This window comes from Talpa occidentalis, unplaced genomic scaffold (assembly GCF_014898055.3).
Source record: "Talpa occidentalis isolate TD23 unplaced genomic scaffold, MPIMG_talOcc4v2.1, whole genome shotgun sequence".
NCBI lineage: Eukaryota > Metazoa > Chordata > Mammalia > Eulipotyphla > Talpidae > Talpa > Talpa occidentalis.
This window is the reverse complement of record NW_026555331.1, coordinates 111,510,362-111,535,864: the sequence shown is the minus strand read 5'-3', so window position 1 is coordinate 111,535,864 and position 25,503 is coordinate 111,510,362. Positions and strand designations below refer to the sequence as shown.

The 25,503-nt window shown below is 38.6% G+C and overlaps 1 protein-coding gene across 3 annotated transcripts in view; it reads left to right on the top strand.

Annotated features, from left to right (window-relative positions):
• The window catches only part of ELMO1 (engulfment and cell motility 1), a 521,159-nt gene that overhangs the window by 53,707 nt on the left and 441,949 nt on the right, over window positions 1-25,503 (top strand). Inside the window, exon 1 of one of the 3 annotated variants that reach the window (XM_054692473.1) lies at window positions 20,126-20,384. The exons of the other annotated variants lie outside the window; for them this stretch is intronic. The gene's annotated coding sequence lies outside the window, so the exon portion shown is untranslated. Of the gene's footprint in view, window positions 1-20,125; window positions 20,385-25,503 lie in introns of those variants that run through there. 3 annotated transcript variants of the gene reach the window in all.

The following is a 25,503-nucleotide window of genomic DNA, read 5'->3' as shown; positions in this document are numbered from 1 at the left end:
GCCCTAACTCCAGTAGGTTCATCATTTGCACAGCATGCTCTCATATACGGTTAGGGTGCTGATGCTGATTTCAGTCCAGATGCCCTCCTGTTTCTGGACTTCTCTCAGGTTTTATTGGTATGGTGTTTAAATAAAGGAACCCTAATATGTGCTTGACAATAGGCCTCAGATCTAAGTGAACAAATGCTATCTGAGATTCTGTGGTGACAAGTGTCATCTCATTTACAAAGCATTAACTCCCTCCAAAGTAAGTGCCATCTATTTGCAGTGAAAGACAGTGAAATACCAAACTTACGGCATACTAAATAGCTAGGACATGACAGAGCTGGACCAAAAGTCTCTCCAGAAGTTTGTACATTTGCCACTAAATTCATTGCTCTGTCCCTCAAAAATTAATTGGAATTCCTAATATGAATGCAGGGGAAATAGAATTATCAATTTTTGGAATACATTTTTGTGCCAAATAATTTTCATGTTTGAATAGTCTGATCCTCACAACAATCCTAGGGAAGAGAGGGTTTGTGCTGTTATGTGGGGTGGGGGCTACAGTAGTATTCTATTTTATGTCACGGCAAAGTATTGGAAATTGAAGTGGAAATGGGTTCTTTGAGGACACATAGAAATCTGTTAAAGTTGTTGGTGCAATTCTGCTACAAGTAGCACCAGACAATGTGTCTTCTGTTCTTTGTGGATTTATAAATCCCTCAAAACCGTTATTTTCAGCTTATATCTATTACAGATGGTATAATGCCATGTGTTACCCAAAAGGGTAGTAAATGTTTGTGTACCAGAAGAAAGATAAAAAAAGTCAGTATTTTCTCTTTTTTCATTTACTTTCACTGGGGCTCACAGTTAAGTGAGTCCCCCCTCTGCCTGCCCTAGACTGAACTTGGGGAAGAAGGAGAGGGTCTGATACTGGCACAGGATAACTGCTCACAGACCTTTCCTGAGACTGGGATCGGACCTGGTGAATACAGAATTGGTAGTCCCTCCAGTAAGGACTCACTGATTGAAATACTTCACTTGACATTTAGATTAACATGCAACAAAATTGCCCTACATATCCCCTCCCCAAAGCTTGGGAGAGAAATGCTCCTCTCCCTGTCTCCTTGCCCCCAACAGCTTCTTAAGTGTATTGAATAAAGGATGTTATCCCAGCCTTCTATGTCATATCCTGGCAGAGGCTGAGGGGACATCAAGACAATCAAGACATCAAGACAAGGCTCAAGATAAAGTCAGAGCCTGCAGGTGAGCTCCAGGTGGGAGGGCATAAATCCGGCAGGAGAGTAAGGGTCTTTGTCAAGCCAAATGGTATAAAGCTGTATCCGTGGACTGGAGAGCCTCAGGGGACAGATATTAGGCAATAGTTGGCTTGTTGAGTTTCTGAGGGCATGTATTAGAAGTGTTGCTCCTTGTCTACTGAGCTCTAGCATCTATGAAATTGGGTTTGAAATAAACTTTTTCTAATTATCCGTTTTATCTCAATGTGGAAAGTTAGTCCTGATTAGAAGATGCCAGGAAGGTGAGGATGGAACTTTTAGGAGGCCATTGTGGTGATTGTCGGAGAGGAGCCAGAAATAGAGACTTGTGAAGGAAGCCTTACTGAGCCTCGGAGAGTGTATGTTTGGAAGGTTGCTGAGGGAGTAACTACATACAGTATGTGCACCACAATCCTAACAGGGGGCCAAGGCTAGGAGAGGTATCAAAGTGCTCTTTTTTCCATTTTCCAAGAGGGGCGTCTGAATGAAGGCAAGGGTGACTGTCGCTACAGCGCACAGGAGCTGTGCTGACTACGGGTCCCATGCTCTTGTCACTTCCCTAGGGGAGGAAACCTTAGCCCTCTGATTTACTTTCATAGAAAAGCTTTCTTTTGTTTCGAGGGCATAGGAATCATATGTCAGGAGGTAAATAAAATAATGGAAACAGGGCCTCCCCTGGTGGCTCAGCGGTTGAGCGCTGGGCTGCGAAGCTGCCCACAGGCTCTGCAGCGCCTGTTAGATCCCTGGCCACTGGGCGAGGGTCCCACATGGCGCGACAGACCTCTCCTGCCATGCCCGCTGCTCCCCTCAGCAGTGCATTTCATCGCTCTGCCTGTTCTGTTCCCCGCTTTGGCTCTGGTAAATTCTCTCATCCTCCCGTACTTCTGACTGTACCCACAGTGCTTGTATAAATAAATAAATAATTCTTAAAAAAATAATAAAATAATGGAAACAAAGCAGGAAGATAAACAAGATGGTGAAGTCAGTCCTGTTTTGGTTCCGACCTGAGTTTGGTTTCTCATCCTGTTTATTGGAGAGGGCTTCAGATGAAACAAGTGATAATTAATTGAATGTTTACATTTAAATGAATATCTGGATGAAATTTTCATGTGAAAGAAACTTTAAAACCCTAAGGATAGGAAGGGAGTATAAAAACCCAAGGAATATTAACCTCTTTCCTTTCTATGTGACAGAGCATACAATTCAGAAGCTCTTTGCAGCTTTTCATGTATTTACACATCTGAAAAAAAAAAAAAATGATCCTGGTGTCAGAAATAGGTAGTAATATCTATTAGTCCTATTATGTGTCAGGGACTGTGTTAGTGTTTGTGTGATGTACGCTCATTTCATGCTCACAGCAGTCCTAATGAAATGTGCATTATTTGCCATGTTGGGGAAAAAATTGGGGCTCGGAGAGGTTGTGCATGTAGCATAAAGAGAAATTGTTAGCAAATGGACCTGAGAGACTCCAGCTCTGTCTTCTCAAACTTCTGTCCATCCTCCATCCATATGTGTAGTCTACTGACAGGAACTTTTTTTTTAATTCTTTTTTTTTTTTTAAGATTTTATTTATTTATGCATACAAGAGCTGGGGTACAGGCCAGAGATGCCGAGGGTGGGGGGGTGGGGCAGTGAGTGGATTCACCAGAGACAGAGCAGGGAGCAGAACAGGCAGACTGACTGAATTACACTGCTGAGGGGAGCAGTGGGCGAGTCAGGAGAGGTCTGCTGCACCATGTGGGGAGCTTCCTGGCTGGCTGGGGATCGAACTCATGCTGCAGAGGCCACGGACTGCTTCATAGTGCGGTGCTTAACCCCTTGTGTCACCAGGGAGGCCCTGAATGGAACTTTCTTATAGATGACTTTCATAGTCATTACTTTTACTCTCTATGCTCCTTTAAAATTGATTCAAAGGTGAGCTTAAACTTTCAGATTTCTCATCTTTGATTTTTGAATCTTCTTATTTTGGTACTGAGGTAGTTTAAACATTCAAAAGGATGGAAAGATATGAAATGAAATTAGGAAAGATTATACTGTGAGAGGCTATAAAAAAGTATTTGAGTTTTCTTGGGTCTTATGTTGTTTCTTGTCTTAGTACATGAATAAGTTTGAAAATAAAGTTCAGTTGATTATACATTTTGTAGACATTCTTACCCTGTTCGTTAGAGTTTAAGACCAAGGCTATATGACTATATTTTCAGCCAGTTTGTTTCTTTCTGATGAAAATTTCTACATTCAGTCGAGAACATTCTGTCTTTCTTAAGGTTCATCTGTCAGATTTAAATTAATAGTCATTTATACCAAAATATGCGATCATTTTTTAATTTTAGTTTTTTTTTGTTCAATAAAAGCATTTGATGCTATGAATTTTCATCTTATTTCTCTTTTGCCTGGAGGACTTCATATATAGCACTCTCAAAATCACTACTAGTTGTTGGGCCTCCCTGGTGGCGCAGTGGTTGAGCGCTGGGTTGTGAGGCTGCCCGCAGCCTCTGCAGTGCCAGTTCGATCCCCGGTTGCTCTCCGACCTCTGGAGGAGGGCCCCACATGGCGCGCAGACCTCTCCTGCTGCCCGCTGCTCCCCTCAGCAGTGTGTTTTGTCAGTCTGCCTGTTCTGCTCCCCACTCTGGTTCTGGTGAATCCTCTTAGCCTCCCGCGCTTCTGACTGTGCCCAGTGCTTGTATAAATAAATAAATAAATCTTAAAAAAAATTAAGCAGCTGATAATATTTAAAAAATAAAAAAAACCACTAGTTGTTGGCTAATATTTATGAAACACCTGTGATATTCCGTAAGGGAAAAAAAGATATCTAAAATTTAGAAGTATGTGAAGGCATGACTGTGTGTTCTTCAAAGTCATATTGGAATACTGTTCCCATCCATGTATTATCTAATTCTCTGGGGGTATATACCTTTCTTTGCTTTTCTTTGATTTACTATTTGCTGTTGATTAGAATACTTTACAAGTCCATAAAGGTAGGTGAATACCCATAGACTATGGTATAATGCAAAAATTACTTGGTTCCTTAGAAAAGATAAACCCAAAGTATATTTGATGTCCAGCTAGGTGTTAAACTGTTCTGTATCTCCTCTAATAACTGAATTTTTTTCTTTCAATGACTTTATATAAATGTTACCTCTCCTATAATTCTTTGAACCATTTTTTTTCTATCCTGTTGATTTTCATATTGTATTAAATATATCTTCAATCTATATTCATTTTATATTGAAAGTCATGTTTATAACTTTTTGAAAATCTCTTTTACATTAGGAATAATGTTTGAGATATTCACATGTGTCAAAGAAAATCCAGAGATGGAAAATTTAATCACTAAGACTGACTTTATTTAGGAACTATTGCAATGGGAATAAAAACAGCCCTCAGTTGTGAACTGGGCTTAATTCCAAATAAAAGGAAAAGTGAAGATTTATTGCCAATGAGAAGGGTTGGGTATCAGGTGGAAAACTACTAAGTGGAGATGTTAAGATTAGAAGGGTTCTTTCTAAACCAACTCAACAGGATTCTTGCTGAAGGCAGGTAGCAGGTAATCACATATGACCGGAGGCAGATAGGGAGAGAGGACTTTGGTCAGATATTGAGGATGATTATCATTTAGCAGCTGATTTAGCAGATTCTTGCTAAAATTGAAGTCTACTAGAATGGAGATAGAAGCTAAACTTTGGGCCTTTGGACAAGGTGAGAATCTCTGCCCCATACATTATACGTCTTAACCTTCCTATAAATCCTTTCAGGTGAGCTTGTCATTGTTCCCACTGTACTTAGTAAGAAACAGAAGCTGCAAGTGATATAGGATGGAATGGGTATGATGTGGAGGCACCAAGAGAGTACAAGTTTATCTGAATCAAGGACCACTGCTAATTACACTTGGCCATATTACCTGGAAAACTCACCTTCTTCTCACCAAGTAAAGCAATGAGGAAATGCATCTGAGGGTGACCCAATATGGCATACAAAAGAACCTAGGTAAATAAAAGGAAGAAATAAAGGGGAAAAAAGGCTGTGAGTGCTGAAAAAAGAACTATGATACTACTTTGTTTTTGTTCCCTAAATATCAGAGATAAACTCAGCAAAAAATCTATGTAATTGCTTTTACTTCTCATAGCATTGGATAGATTTTACTTGGAAATCCCCATCTCCTACCTCTGATTTGAATGTTTGCTTATTGGGTATATAAGGAGAAGTGGCTTAAAATAAGAAGTAGCTGAGGTGCTTTCTTTCCATAACAAAGCAAAACAAACAGAACATTGGGAGAGAAGGGAGCTGAAATTGTTTCTAGACCCTGGCCAACATTGAGCTTTCATCTTTCACTTTGTAAATGGATAGTTCCTCTGCTGAGCTTTTTAACACCCTAGGTTATTTCAGTTTTTCTCAGTGGCCTCATAAAATCTTCAAAACAAAACTGGTTATAATTCATTTTACTGACAAATAAATATAAGAGGGAAATGTTATTAAACTGAGTCAAAAATAGACTGCCTCAACTCCAAAATTATTGGAAATGATTAGGGAAACATGAGTGGTAGGTGACAGTAAGAGAGGCAAAGATGAGCAAGTCTTAAAATATCTCTCTCACTGCAGCAGACCATGTTAGGAACACTATTGCAATTAAAATACTGGGCTGAAACAGTGTTCCACGGTACCTATTTAGAATAGCAAACTCTGAACTTGGAACACTTTGAGTTTGAATGAGTATAAATTCACTAGAGCTCCAGAGTTAAGAGTTTGGGAAATTGGTTTTCTGTCTGGAAATGCTGAATAAGGAGCACCTACTGTTTTTACATTCTGGACCATGATTATAGGCACCCCTCCCCCATCCAACTAATCTGGGAGCTCTCTGGGCCTTCCCTGTTCCTCCCTGGTATGGATCTCTCACATTCCTGAGAAATCCTATGGATACTGAATCCTTTGGTCCTATGGAATCTGGTCCCTGTTTCCTACATAATGTTCTCACCCTAGATTAACCCTCATGAGTCTCTGCTCTGGATGGTGACTTGAAATGTTTCTTATATATCTCCTGTTTATTGATGAAAGTATCATTACACCTGTTTTTTCTTCCCCCCTTCTTTCTTTTTTCTTCCCCCCTTCTTTCCCTCCATATATGGGTTCCTCTTATTGTTATAAAATTATCAGCATGTTCTTGTCACTTGGTTTCAAACCTTGTAGTGATGGGTTCCCTATAGTAGAAGGGAGGAAGAACAGATTCTTGCTATGCATCTAAGGGCTTTCTGATCTAGCCCACATTCACCTTGTTCTCCAGTCTCCTCTTCCACAGCTCACCTTTGCTCACTGTCTGATATGAGATCGATTTATATATGCTTTCAGATAGAATGTGCCAGGCTGTTGAGCTATTCCTTGTGTTGGACTGCTTCCCTCTCCAACTGGACCAGGTCAAGTATCTCCTTCTCAATTCTCCATTGTAGCTATTTATTTATGAGATTTCTGTAAGAAATTTATTCTTTGGGGCCAGGGGAATGTACATATATATTAGTGTTCCTGTGCCAAACAGGGAGTAGTATGTCATTAACATAGTATGAATGAATGAATGAGTGAAATGGGACCTTTCTTGCATGAAAAATTAACACAACTACTATCAAGCTACAGAAAAAAAGTGAGTAAGACCGAAGGAATTCTGTTGTTTGTCCACAAAAGCATGCCATGTCTCAACTTTCCTTTCTTCTTCTTTAATCTCACTGTAGAGCAGTGAGATTCAAAAGTGGGGCATGGTTCAAAATAGAGGGTAGAGAAGGTAGAAACCAAGATATGCCCAGGTGCTCCCTAGGCCTGCCGTTCCTGGGGTAGGCAGGCAGATCTTTATGGACGTGTGAGGATTTGAGTACAAAAGCAAGCAAACAAACTGGATAAAGATGAGCATAATCAGCAATGGGGCAAATCAAACTATGCACCACCTCTCAACAAGCCAGGGAAGGATGAGGCATCATTTCTCCATGATTGTTCTGCCAAAAATGCTTAACCTGAATCTAATCAGAGAAGCATCAGGTAAAGCAAAATTGAAGGGTTTTATACATAATAAACAGCATGTAGTCTTAAAAACTGTTAAGATCAGAAAAATCAAAGAAAGATTGAGGGAACTGTTTTGGAAGAAGGAGACCAAAGACACATAACAACTAAAGTCTTAGATTCTTTCCTAGGAAGTACATTATTGGGAGAGTTGGTGCAATGTGTGTCTGAGGAGCAAATATAGCGTGTACTAAATGTTAATTTCCTGATCTTGATGGCTGTGTTGTGGTTATGGTAGGGAACACACACTAAAGTATCAGTGAGGGATGGGGCTTCAGGTTGATAATTGCATTCAGGTGGTTCAGGAAGAAAGAAATTTCTTTGTATTATAGTTAATAGTATTCCTTCAAATGTTTTGGCAGTGAAGAGGTGGTGAACCAAGATTCATAGCAAAGAGCAAACCTGCATCCTGTGTCAACAGATGGTCTAAAGTGAAAACTGACCAGGAAGAAAGACGGGCAGCAAGCTCCCAGAGAGCAGAGCAGCTTCCCCCAGGCAGGTGCAATTAGCAGGTTTCTAGGGACTGGGCAGCAAGATACCAATTTGAAGGTGGAAATGTAATCAAGACTGCTGGCACTCTTTGACTAGCAGATTTCTTCTCTGTAGCAAACTTCAAGGGAAGCTGAGTGGTAATCAAGAGAGTGCTTGTAAACAAGGAATCACAGTGTGACTGACCAATATGAGGGCATCCAGAGGCATCCCAAAAGGGCAACCTGATATCTCCCTCCCACGTGGGTGGCCTCCCATTTAGCAAGGGGGTGAGGAGACCTGAGTCTTGGGCAGAGCTCCCTGTCCCTTGAACAGAGCTGGGGGTAGTCTCCCAGACTCCAATTTTTGTGTGCTTTCATGGTTGGCCACCTCTCAGCTTCTGTTTGCGCTGTCCTATCTGACTAGTGTTTCTGTCTTTAGAAGTGCTAATAGCATTGGCTGGGTCCTGAACTTTTAAATGTTTTTGCATGTCAGTGATTCTGTGTTGATTCTGGGGTGATTTTTCTGTGACTTTAGGAGACCTATAATACTTTATTCCAGTCCCTTAGAGGTTTCCTTGCCACCTCTCTGAACATGGGCTGGAGAATGTGCTCTGGCCTAGCACCTGCCCTCAATCTTCTTATTTTAAAAAGTCTGGAGTCCTATAACAGGAAGGAAAGACTTTCACAAAGTCTTGGAATAACTTATTATTTCTAGAGTTCTCTAACTTCCCTAGGTTTCAGGCATTTCTTTAGAGATTTAGTCCAAATGGGTATTTTGGCCTTTTGAGAACAGTGTTTTCACCCCCTACATCCCGCCCACCCCCCCATCCCCCCCACCCCGCCAAAACCCCTACCTCCAGTTATAAGCCCAAAGTATTCAAAGTCCATACAGGTTTGTTGTATATATGAATACAACCCTATTTACACAAATGTGAGTAGTACTGTCTCAGGGGGGTGAGATACCCCCTCTATTAGTCCCTCTTTCCTGGGAGCAGGTTTGCTGTTCTTTCTGGCACAGGTAGTTATATCTCCTCCAAGGCACTTTAGGGTCCCTAGGTGCTTAACCAGGGGTCCCAAATGGCTTCTTATGTAAAAGCCATTTGTTTCCTGGTGGGTTGCCCAAACCCGGAGGCTCTTTGGAAGAGATGTGTGAAATTTGAAACCTGGCACACAAGTCAGCCTGTAGCACAGAAGCAGGCTTCTTGGTTAGAAACCAGCCACAAGGGTCTGAGTCCTTCCATGAGTAATGGAGGCAGGAGATGCTATCAGAGATGAACCCTTTATTCTTCTTCAAAGGAGGGGTAGAAGGTTGTTTTGATTTTTACAAAGGTAGTAATACCTAGCCACGTGTGGTCTGGCACATGCTGTTCAAAACAAGGGTCCTCCATTAAGTATAATTGGATATTGTGCTTTCTTCTTTGTCCATACCATTATAAGGTCTTTTATACCAATGTCTTTATGAGTGACAAACACACCTGTTCCAAAATGTGCCTGAGCTGGCATTTCTGTAGTGTGGACACTGAACTGCATGTTTGGTTGTGGCACAGGGTCTGCATCTGCTCAGTCATTGGGTAAGGTGCTGAGTCTTAGATCAGTCTCCTGTGCTTGATGGCAGATGTTGGCTAGTGAGACTACTGTCTTCTCAGCTGAAAGTGCTAATTCATGAAGAGCTCATAGCCCTCAGCATCTGGTGGCAGCTTAGAGAGTGTGGTGATGAAGCCTGTGAATCTTAAGGAACAGAGACTCGGTTTCCATTTGCAAACCACACCAAACCAAACCAAAAGTCCCCTATGAATTCTGGCACCAGTTTTTGCCATCTGTTGATTTTTTTTTTTTTTATGGGGTTAGGGGCTGTGATGAGTAATATAGTCTGTGGACTAGTGAAAAATATCAGAAGTATAAGTGAAAAATATCAGAAGTATAATTGCCTAAACTATGCAATTCAAATCAGGTTGGACTTGTGGTCTGCTTAGTGACCTATAACTTTCACTTTCATTCTGTCCCTGGGCCTCCTTGCCATCTGAGAGTCAAAAAGTAAAAAGCAAGTTGTAACAAGAAACATACTCCTTGGGGAACCCCCCCTAAGCTGTGCCTATGTCAGTCAGATTTCCTATTTGATGGAAAGAGTTCTGCCCTCTCCAGCTCTACCAGACTTCCCTCTTAGCGAGGGGGGCATGAGCTGGATCTGAAACTGATCGCTCTCCAAGCATGTGGCTGGAAGCTGACAGCTGTGTAAGGAAATGCTCCTTGTAATGGGCTTCGCGTCCCTGCTCTGTCAGGAGGCATAGTTTTTACTCCCAGTGACAGCTGCAAAGTACAGATTGATGATGGGGCACTAGCTCTGAATTTCAATTACCATCTGAGTTTTAAGATTCTACATTTCCATGTCCATGGTGCATTTTTACAACTTGATGCTGTGATAGCTGATACACAGTCATCCCTGTTCCTCATATTTCTAACCAAATGATGTACAGAATGAGAGCACAGGTGAGGTAAACTTAAGCCTTTGCTCTTTGGGAGGGATGAAAGTACCGGGGAATCTGTTCTGAATTTCAAGAGGAGTGAAAGGTGAGCAGGGTAAGAAGGGCTACCTAGAAGATTTTGGAAATTAGGTGACACCAGTGAGGCTGTGGAACAACATATATTTCTGTTTACAGTGATTCATTTTTGTTTCAGAGAGCAACTCTCCCTAATGAGGGTAGCAGGTGCCAACTTGTCAGTAAAGGATCTTGATTGGGGTTGCCTGTGCTTCATGCTTTATGCCCGTCCAGTGGTAAAGGTGGAAGCATTTCATTTTATTGCACTCTTGACAGTCTGTTTCCTATGCTTGAAGAATGTGTGTTTCACTATTGTAAGAGCAGGATATTGAGGATCTGGAGATTAGCATGTCCCCTGAGCTTAAATAAGCCATCATTCCTGCTTTAGTAATATTCCGCAGGATGGCAGGATAGAAGATGATCTTCCAATTTGATTATTTGACTACTAGAGGATAAGATGTTTTAACATGGATTGAATGATACAGATTTCAAGCAACAACTTTGTTACTTCTGTTAAAGGAAATACTTATGTCAGCCACACTCACATCAGCACAATAGAGGGGGACAAAAATCTCTGCATTTTAAAATAGACTTCTAAAAACATCACCAGCTCCACTTAGTGCCTTAAAAAGACTCCTCCTTCTGAACTTTGAAAGTCTTTTTCTTCACACATAAAGGAAAGGTCTGATGTGGCTCTTTTGCTTAATGTGGCTAGTCTTATTTTGGACTCTTTGAAACCCAGCCTGAAGGCTAAAATTCTGCTATGTGGAGAAGTGAAAATGAAAGGAATTGTGAGGTTTTGGTTGTGCTAAATTAAAGTAACAAGGGACAGATAACAGGGCATGGCCATGCCCACAAATTAGCCCTTTCTAATTTGCTGTTGTGCAAAGTATTGCTTTGGTGTTGTATTGTAATTTCTTTCTTAAATTAAAGTTTGAAAAAGAATGTCAAGTCTCCTCAAAGAGAAAATCTGAAAAACCTAAGACATTCAGTATAAAAATGGCCTATGGTTCCTTGTGTTCAGGGAACTGTTGGAAATAGTTTTGCTTCAAAAATATGTAACATAGTTTTATTTTTAGAAGTCACACTGTGTGTGTTGGATTATTTCGTGTGTTCCTTAAAAGTATACTTTTTAAAACTTTTGCTGCAATTTGGAATGTAGTTTGTTGAACAGGTGACATCTGTAGTTTGTGTGGTCTCCTCTGACAATAATGTATGTGCCCTTTGCAGAATGGATTTCTGATAGATGAAGGGGGGTGAAAAAGTCCAGGCAATAGGGTGATACTGGTAAAGAGCCAAGATGACATTTGGTTTCCCGTGTCAAAGCATATCCTGCTCCAAATTAAAATATTCCTTTCCTCCAAACTTAACTTTCCAGAGGGCTGAACTATTGTCATTACTTGAGATATGGTGGCACATGTGTTATTATATTGTATACATTGTGGAACAAAAGTAGCAGTTGTTTATTACAACACTGCAGAAAGTTGCAATTCATAATTTATCTTTCATTTTTAATTTCTATGTGTGTTTGTTCACACATAGGGAACCCACTGTCTTCATGTGAGATTGCCAACTCCCAATTTACACTTTCACCCTCACACAGGGCTTTATTTCATCATGAGTATATCCATGCTGCAAGATTTCAGGCAGTGTTTCCTAAAGGGTGTTTTACAGAGAGATAATAGATGTGATGTTTAAAGGGTTCTGTGATCTAATAGCTTCAAGAGATACTAAGATAAAGAAAGCCAACAGACTGCTTTGCTGAAAGACTTCTTTGACCTTAGTACCCAATGTGTGCTGTGAACTGTAGGGCATTGAGTGGCAAGGACTCTTGGCTTCCTCTAGGAGCATGTGCTCCTCTAGGAGCATCCTTGGGGAGCACTGCCTCAGAATTTGGCTTTCCCTGCCTCTTATGTGTTGAATTGTCCCCTCCAAGAAAAGATATGTTGAAGTCCAACCTCCTCCCCTCCATATACCTCAGAATGTGACCTTATTTGGAAGCAATGTCCTTGCAGATGTAATTAATTATGCTGTGTTCATTCTGGAGTAGTGTGGGCCCCTAGCCCAGATGACTGGGATCCTTATGAAAGGGGTATTTAAACACAGACATGCAAGGGGACAGCACCATGTGTAGATTGGATTTATGCTGTCACAAGCTTATCGGAAGCTAGGAGAGAGACTGGAATAAATCCTTCTAGTACCTCTGAGGGAGCATGGTGTGCTGACACATTGATCTCAGACTTCTAGTTCCCAGAACCATGATAGTAGATTTCTGGCTTTTGAGCCCCTCAGCTTGTGATACTTTGTTACTGTAGCCCTAGCAAGCATTGTCATTTTAGGCTTGGACTCAGTCTCAGACTTCTTTTCAAGATGGGCCAGAATATCCATAGTTCTAGATGCTTTTTGGCCAAGCTCTTCTCTAATATTTTCTTTATTGAAGGTTCATTCCTTATTTGCACTGTTTGTAGTACTCTGACTGCAGTCTGCATTTTCTCCCTTTTGATCTGGGACAGTGGTATCTCTCCCTAGTTGTGCATTGGAAAGATATTGATGCCCAGACTTCACCCAGGCCAATTAACTTAGAATCTCTGGGAGTAGAGTTTAAGCATTTCCGTTGAAGACCCTACAGGTGATTCTAATGTTCACACTGGTTTAAGGACTGGGGCTAAACTGCTATATGTGTGTTGTGGGGTGCAGGACAGGTGAAGGAGGCATCAGCCAATGTTCCTCAGAGGATGGTGGTTCCCTAGTTGAAGCCAATGAAACACTAGCTCTTACCTGTTAGATATTAGGATTTCCTTATTTATCTTTTAGGCATAATAAGGACTACCCAATAAAGTCTATTGTGAGGTGTCTTAGTCTTTTGGACTGCTATTAAAAAACTATCATTGGTGAATCTTAAACAACAGATATTTATTTCTTACTGTCTGGAGGCTGGCAAGTCTAAGATCGAGATACCCACATATTCGGTGTTTGGTTAGATCCAGTTTTCTGGTTCATAGTAGGCCATCTTCTGACTGGATCCTCAGATGGCAGAAGGTGTATGAAGCTCTTTGGGGTCTCTTTAATATGGCAGTAACCCCCTTCATGAGGACTCCACCTTCATGACCTAATCACTCCAAAAGTTTCCACCTCCATAAAGCATACATGTTGCCAAGTTAGTCTGTGTATTTTCAAATAGATGGTATCTGGAATCTTATTTGAACAAAGTCACAAGTTCAAACAAATTTATGTGTATTTATATTCCAGGTTTTTTTTTTTTGTTGTTTGTGTGACCCTTTCTTAGTTTTATATAGATTAGAGTGAAAGAAGTAATTTACTGGGGTCAAATTTCTAAGGTAGTCTTTCAAATAGATGTAGTACTTAGTGTTTTCCTGACAAATAAACAAGTAGAAAACTTTGTTTCTCTTCAATCTAATTATTTTTTGCTCACTCTTATTAATACATGCTGTGTCTTTTCTAATGACTTGTGCTTTTACTTGCATTTTATTACTTTATTAAACTTGTTTGAGTGTAAGTAAATAAATTCACTTATGGATGACATGTTTGTTTCCTGCAAATTCTAATGCTGAAGTCACACAAATGGTGTATTTGGCTGTGCAGTCTTCATGAAAGGCATCAATACCTTTATGAAAAGAGTCTGGAGAATTAGCTAGCTTTTTCTTTCTTCTATATGAGGATACAAGGAGAAGTCTTCAATTTGCAAACCAGAGGAGACCTGTCACCAGAACTCAACAAGGCTGGCAGTGCATCCTTTGACTTTCATCTTCCAGAATGGTGAGAAATAAATTTCTGTGGTTTAAAAGTCACTCAGTCTATGGTATGCTGTTATAACAGCCAAATGGACTAAGACAGTGTTTACATTATAATACTATCTTAATCATGTGCATTTGTTTTTAGTTTGTATGCCTAAAACTGGTTTTGGTATACTATAGATTATCTCAGAAACATTCTATGTATGCCACAAGTGAAATATAGAAGAAGCAAAAAAAAACTGTACATATTTCAAATTTACCTAAAATTAATATCATTTTAAACATTGCTTGTAATAGTCATCCATTTGACACTTTTTCTGGAGCATATGTTGTCAAAAGGAAAAATATTAGAAACATTATACTCAATAACAAGGGATAACTAAACAGGCAGAAAAGAATGATGATCCCCTAAATAAAATCTCTGAAAATTTAATGCAAAATGCAAACAGTAGAAACTATATAAGTGAACTCATTTGTGATGTGCTTTAAAATTTTGTGTCACAATTTCAGCCTAGTGCTCAAAGATGACACCCCTGTTAATAAAAAAAAAAAAACAAACAATCTTTGCCTCCTGATGTGAGGTGTGACATCACTTCTGTCATGGTCCTGCCAAATATCCACAGAATTTCCCTGAAAGGAGACATTAGAAAAACCGAGGTGGAGTGACTGTCTACAAAATAACTTCTACTAATTTTGCTGTGCTCTTCAAAAACGTTAAGGTCACAAAAGACAAATAAAATTCTGCAAAACTCTCCCAGGCTGAAGGAGATGAAGAAACAGAATAGCTCAATGCCATAAGCGATATGGATTGACTCCTGGACCAGGGAAACAAATCCTTTTTCTTTTATGATAAAGGACTTTTTGTTGTTGGGTTTTGTTTTGTTTTTGACACTTAAGAAAGTTTGAATAGGGACTGTGGATCATATACTAGTGTGGTATCAATTTTAGTTTCCTGATTTTGATACACACATTATGTATTTGCTTAAAGTGTCCCAATGTCTGAACTTACTCTTATATAGCTGTAGTGCAGGAAAACTATTCTTTCCTCTACCCTAGTAGGTTCTTCTTCTGGAACCCTGCAAATTATCTTGACAAAAGACAGAGTAACAAGAGAAAAATAAACAAAAGTTTATCAACTTTTGCAGCACATACACATTTGGAAGAAACTCAATGATTAGCAACTCAAAGGGGTCATTAGAACTTGAGTTTATATAGCATTTAACTAAAAAACAGTACATTTCAGAGTAGAGACAAGGCAAAAGGTGTTTTGGGATTCTAAGAGCAGCAAACTGTGGGAAGGTAAATATAAGAGAAGCTAATGGAAAGAAAATGGTTAATTTAGTGGGTTTGTGTGGAGGTCCATTCAGTGGCATCTTGTCTTAGGTGATAAGGTTGTTATTCTCTTCCTGGTGTGGGAATTGGGGACATCTTTACTAGGGGAATTTATGTTCTGTTTTTACGTAGATCAGGAAAAGACGGTAGCTCTTCTTGTGTCTGTTTTGTTTTTGTTTTTGTTTTATTTAAATTGCCTTCAGCACAAAATAATCCTCAAGCCAGGGTGGCATTTTGGGGGAATGTCATATTCTGAACTTTTTAATAGTTCAGAAAAAAATAATATTACAAGAGAGAGATAAAGTAACTGTGATGAGATATTGTTAGCATATGGGGAACCCAGGTAAAAGGTTTACTTTATTTACATCTTAGAACTTTTATGTAAGTCTAAAATTAATTCAATTATGAGCTCTAAATTGAGTTTAGAAAAGAATATTTCATTTTCTCCAAAATTTCATAACTGCTTCTAAACTAGAGTTTTCTCAAATAGTAGGAAGACTTTTATAACTTTAAATATAATGCAAGTGTTTCTTAGATTGCTACTAAATCATATGAATTTATTCAGCATATTTTAGATATAATGTTGTACTTATAGAGCTGTGTGAACCTTGACATGCCATTTAGAGTGAGTGGGCCAGCAGGAAGTATATTTTTAACGCTGAATTCTTAAATAGTATTTTAAACTCTTAAAAAGAAAACAAATATATGATTTAAAATATTTTATTCACTTTGTTCATAAACTTGCAAATTGGTCCCACTCCCACTCCTTATTGGATGTATTTTAAAAGAGGAATCAAAAATTTTCTAAGAAGTGAGAAATTCACTTTAAAGGGTGATTCAGAACTGGAATCTCACTGAATATTCTCCTTGCTGCTATGGACTAGGAAGATGCACAATTACTCTGTTTCCCATGATCTACATGTAATTTTACCTGGATATTGGTATGTGGATGGTTCAAAACTATTTGTATCCTCAAAAATTTACATTTTTGTTACTCAGGGTCTATGTTCTGTTGTGGAATCACTCAAAATTGTTATTTTTAATAACTTCAGTTTCCCCTGTGAATTGTTATTTATGAAGTAGCATCCAGTTTCTGCAGGTTAACCCTTCAATAGTACAGAGTCTTAGATTATTGACTACTTTTATAGACTTCATGAACCATAACTACTGCAAATAAATTACTTATATGATGTTTCTGAAGCTTAGCACCCTCATAGGCTGGGTGACTGTATTACTCTCTGCACAGCCCAGGATGGAAATGAGAATATATCAATCATTATGCAAGTTTACCAGGTATAAATAAGGTCTGTGTTAAGCAAGCTGGGAAATACAGGTGTTCTATCATGGATAATATGGAGATTAAAATTTCCAATTTCAGAAGCACTAAGAAAACATATATTGATCTCTCTTATGGAGCGGGGTTCTGTCTGCACAGTGTCTATCAGTAGTAAATAAAACCACATGTCCTGTGTTCTTGGAGTTTTTCACTTGTTGGAAGAAGGTACATGAAAGATTAGTACAAAAATAAGCATAGTGCCACACTTTTGATCTGTTCTGTAATGGAAAATAATAGTCTGTTATTGTGAAGACTAAGTATCTAATTTTGAAGTTGGGTGGTGAGACATGGTAAATACCTCTGAAATGTGACATTTCAACCAACATCAGAAATTGAGCTTTCGTTTACCACAGAAGAGCTTTGCAGGTAAAGAATGAGGTAGGAGAGAACCTGATGCTTTTCAGAAAGACCGTATTGGCAGAAGAGTTATGAAGTAGGTGAGTGTGAAGCAAGATAAGATCAAGTTAATTATTCTGGGAACAATGGGAATCCATTGAGGGGTTATAAACAGGAAATGAGAAGGTATTTAAAATTTCTCTGTGGTGTATGGAATTGGGAGTGGAGGAAAGAGCAGCTGAATTTAAGACACCAGTTAGGAGGTTACTGTAGAGTGCCAGTAGAAGTGGTGGTAGTGGAGATGGGAGAATATTAGGATGGAAGAGATATTTCGGGCATCAGTTCTATAGGTCTTGACAATGAATTTGAATGCACTGAGTGAGAAAACAGAGTTATCAACAATTGTTACTGAACTCAAGGGGTTCTTCCTTTAATTATTTCAGCCAATTGATCAGACCAAGTTGGAGAATTGTGGTAGAGAGAGCTTTATTTACCCAAATTAAACAAGGAGATATGGAGATTGCTCGCAAAGCATTCTCACCTCTCTAACAGGAGTTAGGATTATAAGACTTTAGGTATTTGGACAGAGTCACTGGGTGAAATGTCTGAATGTGATTGTGCTGACACAGTATAGCTTCAAGATCAGGTCACACTTCTGCATGGATCCCTTTTTCAGCAAATGGCAGCCAAGTCCCCCCTTGGACTGGGTTTTTGTTATAGAAATGGTTGTTAATGAACTTAAGTTTCTGTTAAATCACCAAGGGTCCTCTCTGAGAGTATTGTTTTAGAGTTTAACCAATTTGGGCTGGAATGAATGCCAGGCCATTAATTAAACAGCTTTATTAATTAAATAGATTTATGGGGTTTTCCTGTAAGCTTTCTAGCTTTTGAGTAACAAAATGATTTTTATACTGTTTGAGTAGCGGTTCCATTTCCTGAAAGGGGGAATGTTGAAGAAGTGGATTGTAAGGAGCAGAGTCAAGAATTCAGCAAGTTAGATATCAGTTTATTTACATAGATAATCATCTGTAAATATTAGTTTCTTCCACTCCTCCCACACCATTTTACACAGGTTTTAACAGTTTTTTAAATGATGTTCACTGTTTTTTTCTCTTTCCTCTATTTCTCTCTGTAGGTTTGTATCATCATCTAGATTTGGTCACCTTCCTTTTATTTTCTCATATCAGTTGTTTAAACATTCTTCTGCAGTTCTGCCACTCTTCTCAGTTCTGCCACTGTCTGCAAAGTTTAGCTGTTAACCTGGTCCAGATTGCAGATCTGCTTCAGGATGCCAGTGTTAAGCTAAAAATGGAAGAAACCATTAAAAAGGCAAAGTGTGTTTATTTGGGATCAAAGAGTTGCCATTTGGAGAGCACAACTTCAGGTTAGAAATCTAAAACATTCTGAAAAGAAAGAGTTCGTGGGTACTTCTAGAGAGAAATAGAAGTATGAGGTAGGTTGTGGGGGATGAGAATGGAACCAAACTCAATGAATCCATTTTCATGGTGGGTTTCTGTATGGAATAAAAGACACTGCCAAGATGAACAAGCATTTATTTCCTTGTGACAAGAAAAGGAAACAGTGAAAGTAATATTTGCAAAGAGCTATCTCGTAGAAGGGACAGTGAGGTGAATACATTGGACTTAGCGCAGGAGGGGATCTTCAGGAATATCTTTGTTCCTGGACCTGGAATTTTTTGTCTGTAGTCCATACAATCAGCCTCAAAAAAACATAACTCTGAGGGCATGAAAGCTTGTCTTCTACATGATTTTTAGCTCATCTCAGTTTTATGTGAGGGTACGAAACTGTGTACAAGGTGATCTATCCCAGGTGATCTGGGCCTCCAGGGAAAATTTCTTAACTCCTACTAGCCCTGTGCTCACAGTAATACATGAAGTAATGATCAGATGAAAGAATCACAAGATAAAATGATCAGGTGCAGGTAAAAGTAGGTAAAAGTTATTTTTATCAACCTTTCCAATGGGCTTCTCATTTTTCTGACTTCTTGGATTGTTGGCCTTTGGCCCAGGCCAAGGGTCAGAACCATTTTAAAGAGGTCAGGTCCATTCTCTGTGACTCTCTGGCCTAATTTTAATATGGCTCCAGTAATATTATACCATGAAGAGATAGTTTAGGCCTAGTCTGATAAAGAACATTCCATAGGCCAGAGTGAACCAGCATTGATGTCCAGGGTTGAAGTTTTCCATATACACAATCAATGGACACAGGGAGTGTGCATGGAGCCATGGCTGAGCCTATGTGTGTATATATATTTTGGGTTGGGGAAACTTTTTCCACCTACATTTGAATTTTGGTTTTAATGGAAGGTTATTTTGTCTTTGGCATCTGTTGGATGTAAAACAGTGTCCAAGGGGGACAGTTGACAGATTAATGCTAGAAAAGAGAAGGTTTATTTACAAGCGTATGCAGGAGTAATGGTAATGAGTAACTTGTGGAGCAGCAAGAGCTAAAGGTTTATAGTCTAACTTAAAAAGAGGTTGAGGATTTAGAGTGAGAATTGGAAATAAGTTTTAGTGGTTCTTTTCATACTTCCTGGTGTGAAAGGCCAATCTTTTCCCCTAAGGGAAAGTCCATGGCAGCTGTATTTTCTGGAGGCTTTTTAAATTTAGATAATTTCCTTCTGTAGCTTCTGATTGTTCTGATGTTTTCAGTTAAAAGTAATTTTAATACCACTTTGGAGGTTGTGAATTAATCCCTTCAGACTCCAGGTTTCTTTTCCTGTATGGAAAATCCTAATCCATCAGAGAATCAACTGAGTGTCAAAAGGAAAGGGTTCTGGATCTCTTTTTTCTTGGTAGCACCTCTATCTATATGCAGATTTGCCCACCTTCTCCCCAGGTGCTCTGGGAAGTCTTGGGAAGGGTAACCCTTTTAGGGTAAGGTAAAAAAGTATCAGGCTTTTCTGCCCTCCAGCCATTAGGATTCATGATGGGTCCCTGCGGTCCTGAATGCATGCCTGATAGTGGGCACCTGGAGTAGGGTGTGGGCATACGTAAGTGGGTACACCTGGGCTAAAACTGGGCTTATAAGGGCAGTGTCACGGGGATGCCAAGATAGCAGAGAACACACGGAAAGAGCAGAGAGAAGGAGAGTGAAAGAGAGAGCCCAGAGTGAAGACTTGCTGAGGGCTGGGAGGCCTGACAGTCTCCTGGCAGCCCCGGTACCTCTGCCTGCCGTGTACCTGGTAAAACCCAGTAAAATCCTGAAAAAGCCACTGAGGGCTCCAGGACTCCCTCCTTCACCCACCTGCTTGAATCTTAGAAAACCTGCTCTGGCCTTTCCTGCTGTTATACCCTTCTCAGGTAACAAAAAGTCACTAACCCTACCCACTCCCCAGTGGCACACTTTTACTCTTAATTTGCATAAGTATGTGAAGCCATAGTGTGGAGGTATTGGCGAACTAAGATCTGCTTCTAATAACTGTTTACCCCAGGACAGACCTGGCCTGGCAGCTTCCCTTTCTTGGAACATGTAAGAACTGCCACTTCCTGTGCATACAGAAAATTTAACAAATGGGTGATTAAATGATGTTGTGAATTGTAGATTCACAGATTTCTTATAACATCTGATCTTGGTAAATGAACATATTTAAAAAAACAGGACTGTGATCAGAGATATAATCTTACATCTTGCTAACTGAAATGGTTTACTTCCTAAATTACCCCTTGGCATGTATGAATTGATGCCTTTTTTTTGTTAGGAAAAAATTATTACAAATATACTGGTTTATAAATATAGAAAGATTTCCCTTTGTTTTCAGTTACCACATTTTTAGCAGGCAAAAAGTAACATGTTGAGAAGTGATTATGCATGCTTTTGTACTGCTTTGCTTCCAAGAGGAAATATTAGAGGAATCAGCAAGATAGCAACAAAGAGCACAAAATTACTGTGTAGTAATTCAAGATCTTTTTCAAACAATTAACTAATGTTCTTTTTCTCTAGTATGTGGCAATGATGCTTTGGATATAATATATTGAGCTTTTTGTAAGATATCCAAAAATTCATAAATCAAGTTCTTAGACAACATGAAAAAATGGGAGCTGGATATTGCTAGAGTTAGACACAAAGGATTTCCTAACAATAGCAAAGCCCTAGCTGCCTCCACCTCTTTCCTTCCCTGGGGCTACTTGGGTGTCCAAGGAACTGGTCTTCAGCCAGGACTAACTAGCATATTGGTCCATCATGGGTAGTGTCCATTCTGATTTGTCATTGCAGACACTGTGCTGGTATTAAAAATTTTAAATATGATCTTGGGGCACAATAAATTAGAGCTCTTTGGACTAAAGCTGGGCCTGGGCCAGATGAGTTCTTTGGGAGCTTCCTGCATGTTGCCCATATCCCATATATAATTAAAATGAAAAATAATCATAAACTGTCAGGAGGTCCAACATAGTGCACATTTTCCCATGATGATGATCTCAGCATGTTCTTAGAAATATTGAGTGACAAATTGTGTTTTGTTTTCTCATTCATTGGGTGCCTCTGCTTTGTTAGTGCCTTAAACATGTGCCTTTGTTGAGCTCAGAGTGAATCTATTAAGGCAACAGAGAAAGGTTGGAATTGGGAATTATGGATTGGTTCTATTTACATTTTTCTTCTATCACTAGCTGTGTAGACCTAAAGTAAGTAAAAATTGTCTTGCTGATAAACTTTTATGATAATGTGTTGAGTTGTTTAAAATAAAAACACTGCTTAAATTAAAACATGAACAAATATACCTTAGACTTCTTTTAATGGAAAAATGAAGCAAAATACTCAACCCAGGGATTTTCAGCAAAAAATATAAATTCACTAAACTGCCATGCTTTCATAATGGTTTAGATTGTTTGCTCTGACTTTAGGCTGCATAAGTGTCCCTTTTCCCACAGTGCCATCTCTAATTGTGCATCTGAGCTGCTCTGTGAAAGGCTGACTTGCAAAACAGATGGTGAATGTGTGTGGTGGGAAGGCAGGTGTTTCAGCTGGTGATCTTTCAGGTGATCTTTCTTCAGCCACTGGGACTATATCTCAGTACTGGTTGGAAAGTAGGGAGTCTGCCCATTACAGATTATATGCCTATACATACACATACATATAAACATATAGCTTTATTTGCTATCATTAAAAGCCTGTTTGTTAGGGGAGATATTGTCTCAAGATAATTGGCCCCTTCTGCCCCATGCCGAGTTGAAACAAAAGATAATTACAAAAAAAGTACTGAAGAGAAGTGCCAACTGCCATATCCCTTAATGAGTGAGGGATTTATCTAGAAACAGCTGAAAATATCCATTAAATGTGTAAACAAGACTGAAGGGATTGGCAGAGTAGTAGAATGACAATTATTTTTTGTTATTGCATTTTTAGTTTGAAATGAACTTGCATGTGTTTCATATAGCCTTTGGAAGGAAAGAAAAGTTTATTGAACAATTCAAAGTTGTAAAAAAGGTTAATTTTTAAATTGCCATAACTTAAAAATGAGATGTGTAAGTTAGAGGTAGATAAAAAGAGAAATCTATGAAAATTCTGTTCTGGATCTACCTTTGTGATTTTATGAAATAAAAATTATCTTGTTCTGAACATTTAAATATGCCTGGGGTCTCATGGAAGCAGCTGGCATCTTTAATCTTAATAGCAACCCAGTGATACAGCAGTTTTATCCCGATTATACAAATGAGGAAACTGAGTCCTGGCGAGTTTAAGGGCTTTGCCTAGAGTTACCTGTTCAGTTCATGATAGAACCAGGATTCCAACCCAGGCTCTCTGACTTCAGAGGAATGGTATTTATCATCAGGAAATATGTTTGTTGCCTATCACTTAAATTTCTGTTTAATTTCCTTATTTTAAAATTCAGGGATAGGGCTAGAATATTCACATTAAATCATAGGGTTTTAACTGTAAACTCACTTTTTTTCTTAAACTGAAACTGAGCAAAGCCAATGTTCACATCCTATACTCACTACAAAAGGTCAGGAGAATGACTAAATGGTAATTACTATCAAGTATTTGTAACAATTTAAGTCATTTCAGGATTTTACTTTTGACAGTTACTTTTATTAGTTTTAGTAACAGGAGCACGGTTAAGTAGGTATTTGTGAGCCTACATCTCAGCTGTTTTCTCATTTCTCTATGTATGAACCTAAATCTCCATCATCCCCTGGGGTTGCTAAATAATCACTTGACAAGCCATCAATTCATCAAAGGAGTGATGAGTAAATCCTGCATGGTGAGAGGAGTCAAGGAATAAGCAACACGCCACTGATTAGGAGAACCAGGTAGAGACTGTAGTTATTCTGTGCTATTCAAATATGGAGGTTATAGAACCAGTGCTACCTCAATAGAAAATAGTGTGCCTTGGGCCTCCCTGGTGGCACAGGTAGTAGAGCGCAGCATTGTGAAGCTGTCCGCAGCCTCTGCAGTGTGGGTTCGATCCTGGCCGGCTGCAGAGATGCCCACATGGAGCATCTTCTTGTCTTGCCCGCTGCTCCCCTCAGCAGTGTATTTCAGCCAGTCTGCTTGTTCTGTTCCCCACTCTGTCTCTGGTTAAACCTCTCACCTTCCCACACATATGGCCTGTACCCTGGTTCTTGTATAAATAAATCTTTATAAATAAATAAAAGTACTTAAAAAATGTGCCTTGCTTCTTTAGGAAAGAAAAGATTCGTTCTTTAGCAAATCTTAGATTCTTCTACATAGTTTCTTAAGAAAAAGCTAATGTGGCTGTATACAGGAAGGTTTAAAGTTTACTTACATTATTAGTATAGGAATGCCTCATTCTTTTGTTATACTAAAATTAGATATTTCACATAAGTGACTTTTCAAGGTAAATATTTTAATTTTAATAAATTATGATGGAATTTTACATTTTTTGTTAGGTATACCATATAAATGATAAATGAGGACATATGATGTATGTGTTTGTTTAATGGAGAATAATGAAATGAATATCCGCATAGCCACCACCCAGACTAAGAAACAGAAAGTTTCCATTCTGTCCCTCCCCCTAATAACCAGCCATGGATATTTTATGAATGATATCTTCATATAATTATTAGGGTTACATAAATATAAATGATGTATTTACATCTTTATAAAGAGGGAATTATTCTATGTGAACTTTTCTGTGACTTGCTCACATTAACATTATGTTTCTAAGAATTACCCATGCTGACACATGTGCTAGAGTTGATTTCCACTCTTTATAGTGTATTCCGTTTTATGGATATGCCACAGTCTGTTTTTTTAGACATTCACTTATTGAGTTATTTCTGGTTACTTGCTGTTAAGATGACTATAAATATTTTTGTATACCTCTCCTAGCTGTAGATGAGCAAGAGTTTCTCCGGGATGCTTACCCTGGAGAAAAGCTGGGTTGTAGACTGTACACACCTCCTACAACATTCCTAGGAAATGCCAGTGTGTGCCCAAAGTAGTTGTGCCGATTTAAATTCTCCCAAGGAGTACACAGAAATTCCTGTGCTCCACATAATGCCATCAGTTGGGATTGTCAAATTGTATAAATTTTCCAGTCTCTTGGGTATAAAACGGTGCCCTACTAGAGTTTCTTTGCATTTCCCTGATTACTAATGAGGTTGGCCATTTTTTCATAGATTTATTGACCTTCACATTTTTCTTTCATGAAATGCCTTGTGTATCTTATTCTTTTCATATTTTCATTGTCCTTTTTTTTTTACATATTCTGCACAATAATTTTTCATTATAAATGTTACCTTAATACTTGCCTTATGTTTTTCCTTGGATTTTTAATATTTCATATATCTTTTCATGGTGCCCTTTGATGAATAGTTCTTAATTATATTGTAGGTGAATTAATCAGTCTTTTTCTTTGTGTTTTGAACTATATATACATTGCTGAAGAAATTGCTGAAGAAATCCTTACCCTCTGGCAATTAAGATACTCTTGTATATATTTTTACATTATTTTACTTCTTGTTCATTTAACTACTTAATCTCTGGAATTGTTTCATCTAATGTAGATTGTGAAGTAAAGGTTGAATTTTATTTTTCTGTACATTGTTGCAATGCCATTTATAAACTAGTTCACTTCCTTCCACACTGGTCTGCTGTTAGCTTTTATTATTTTATATATCAAGTTTCTCTGTGTGTAGGTTCTTCTTCAGTCTCTATATTTATTACATGTACTTGTTGATGTGTTTGCAATATTGATGATCTTATTCATAAGCTTTGTATATTTTTCCATTTATTTTGGTTTTCTTAATTTTTTAAAAATAAATTTTATTTTATACAGAGAAATCTTATAAAATTTTGTTATGTCCTTAACTATTTTCATTTCAAAATTTTCATAAATTGTATATTTAAGAGGTTGCTCTTTCTAATGCTCTGCTACTGGTGTATAGGAATGCTAATCATTCTTACATATTAATCTTATGTTCAAAAACCTTGATGAACTATCATATTAATAAC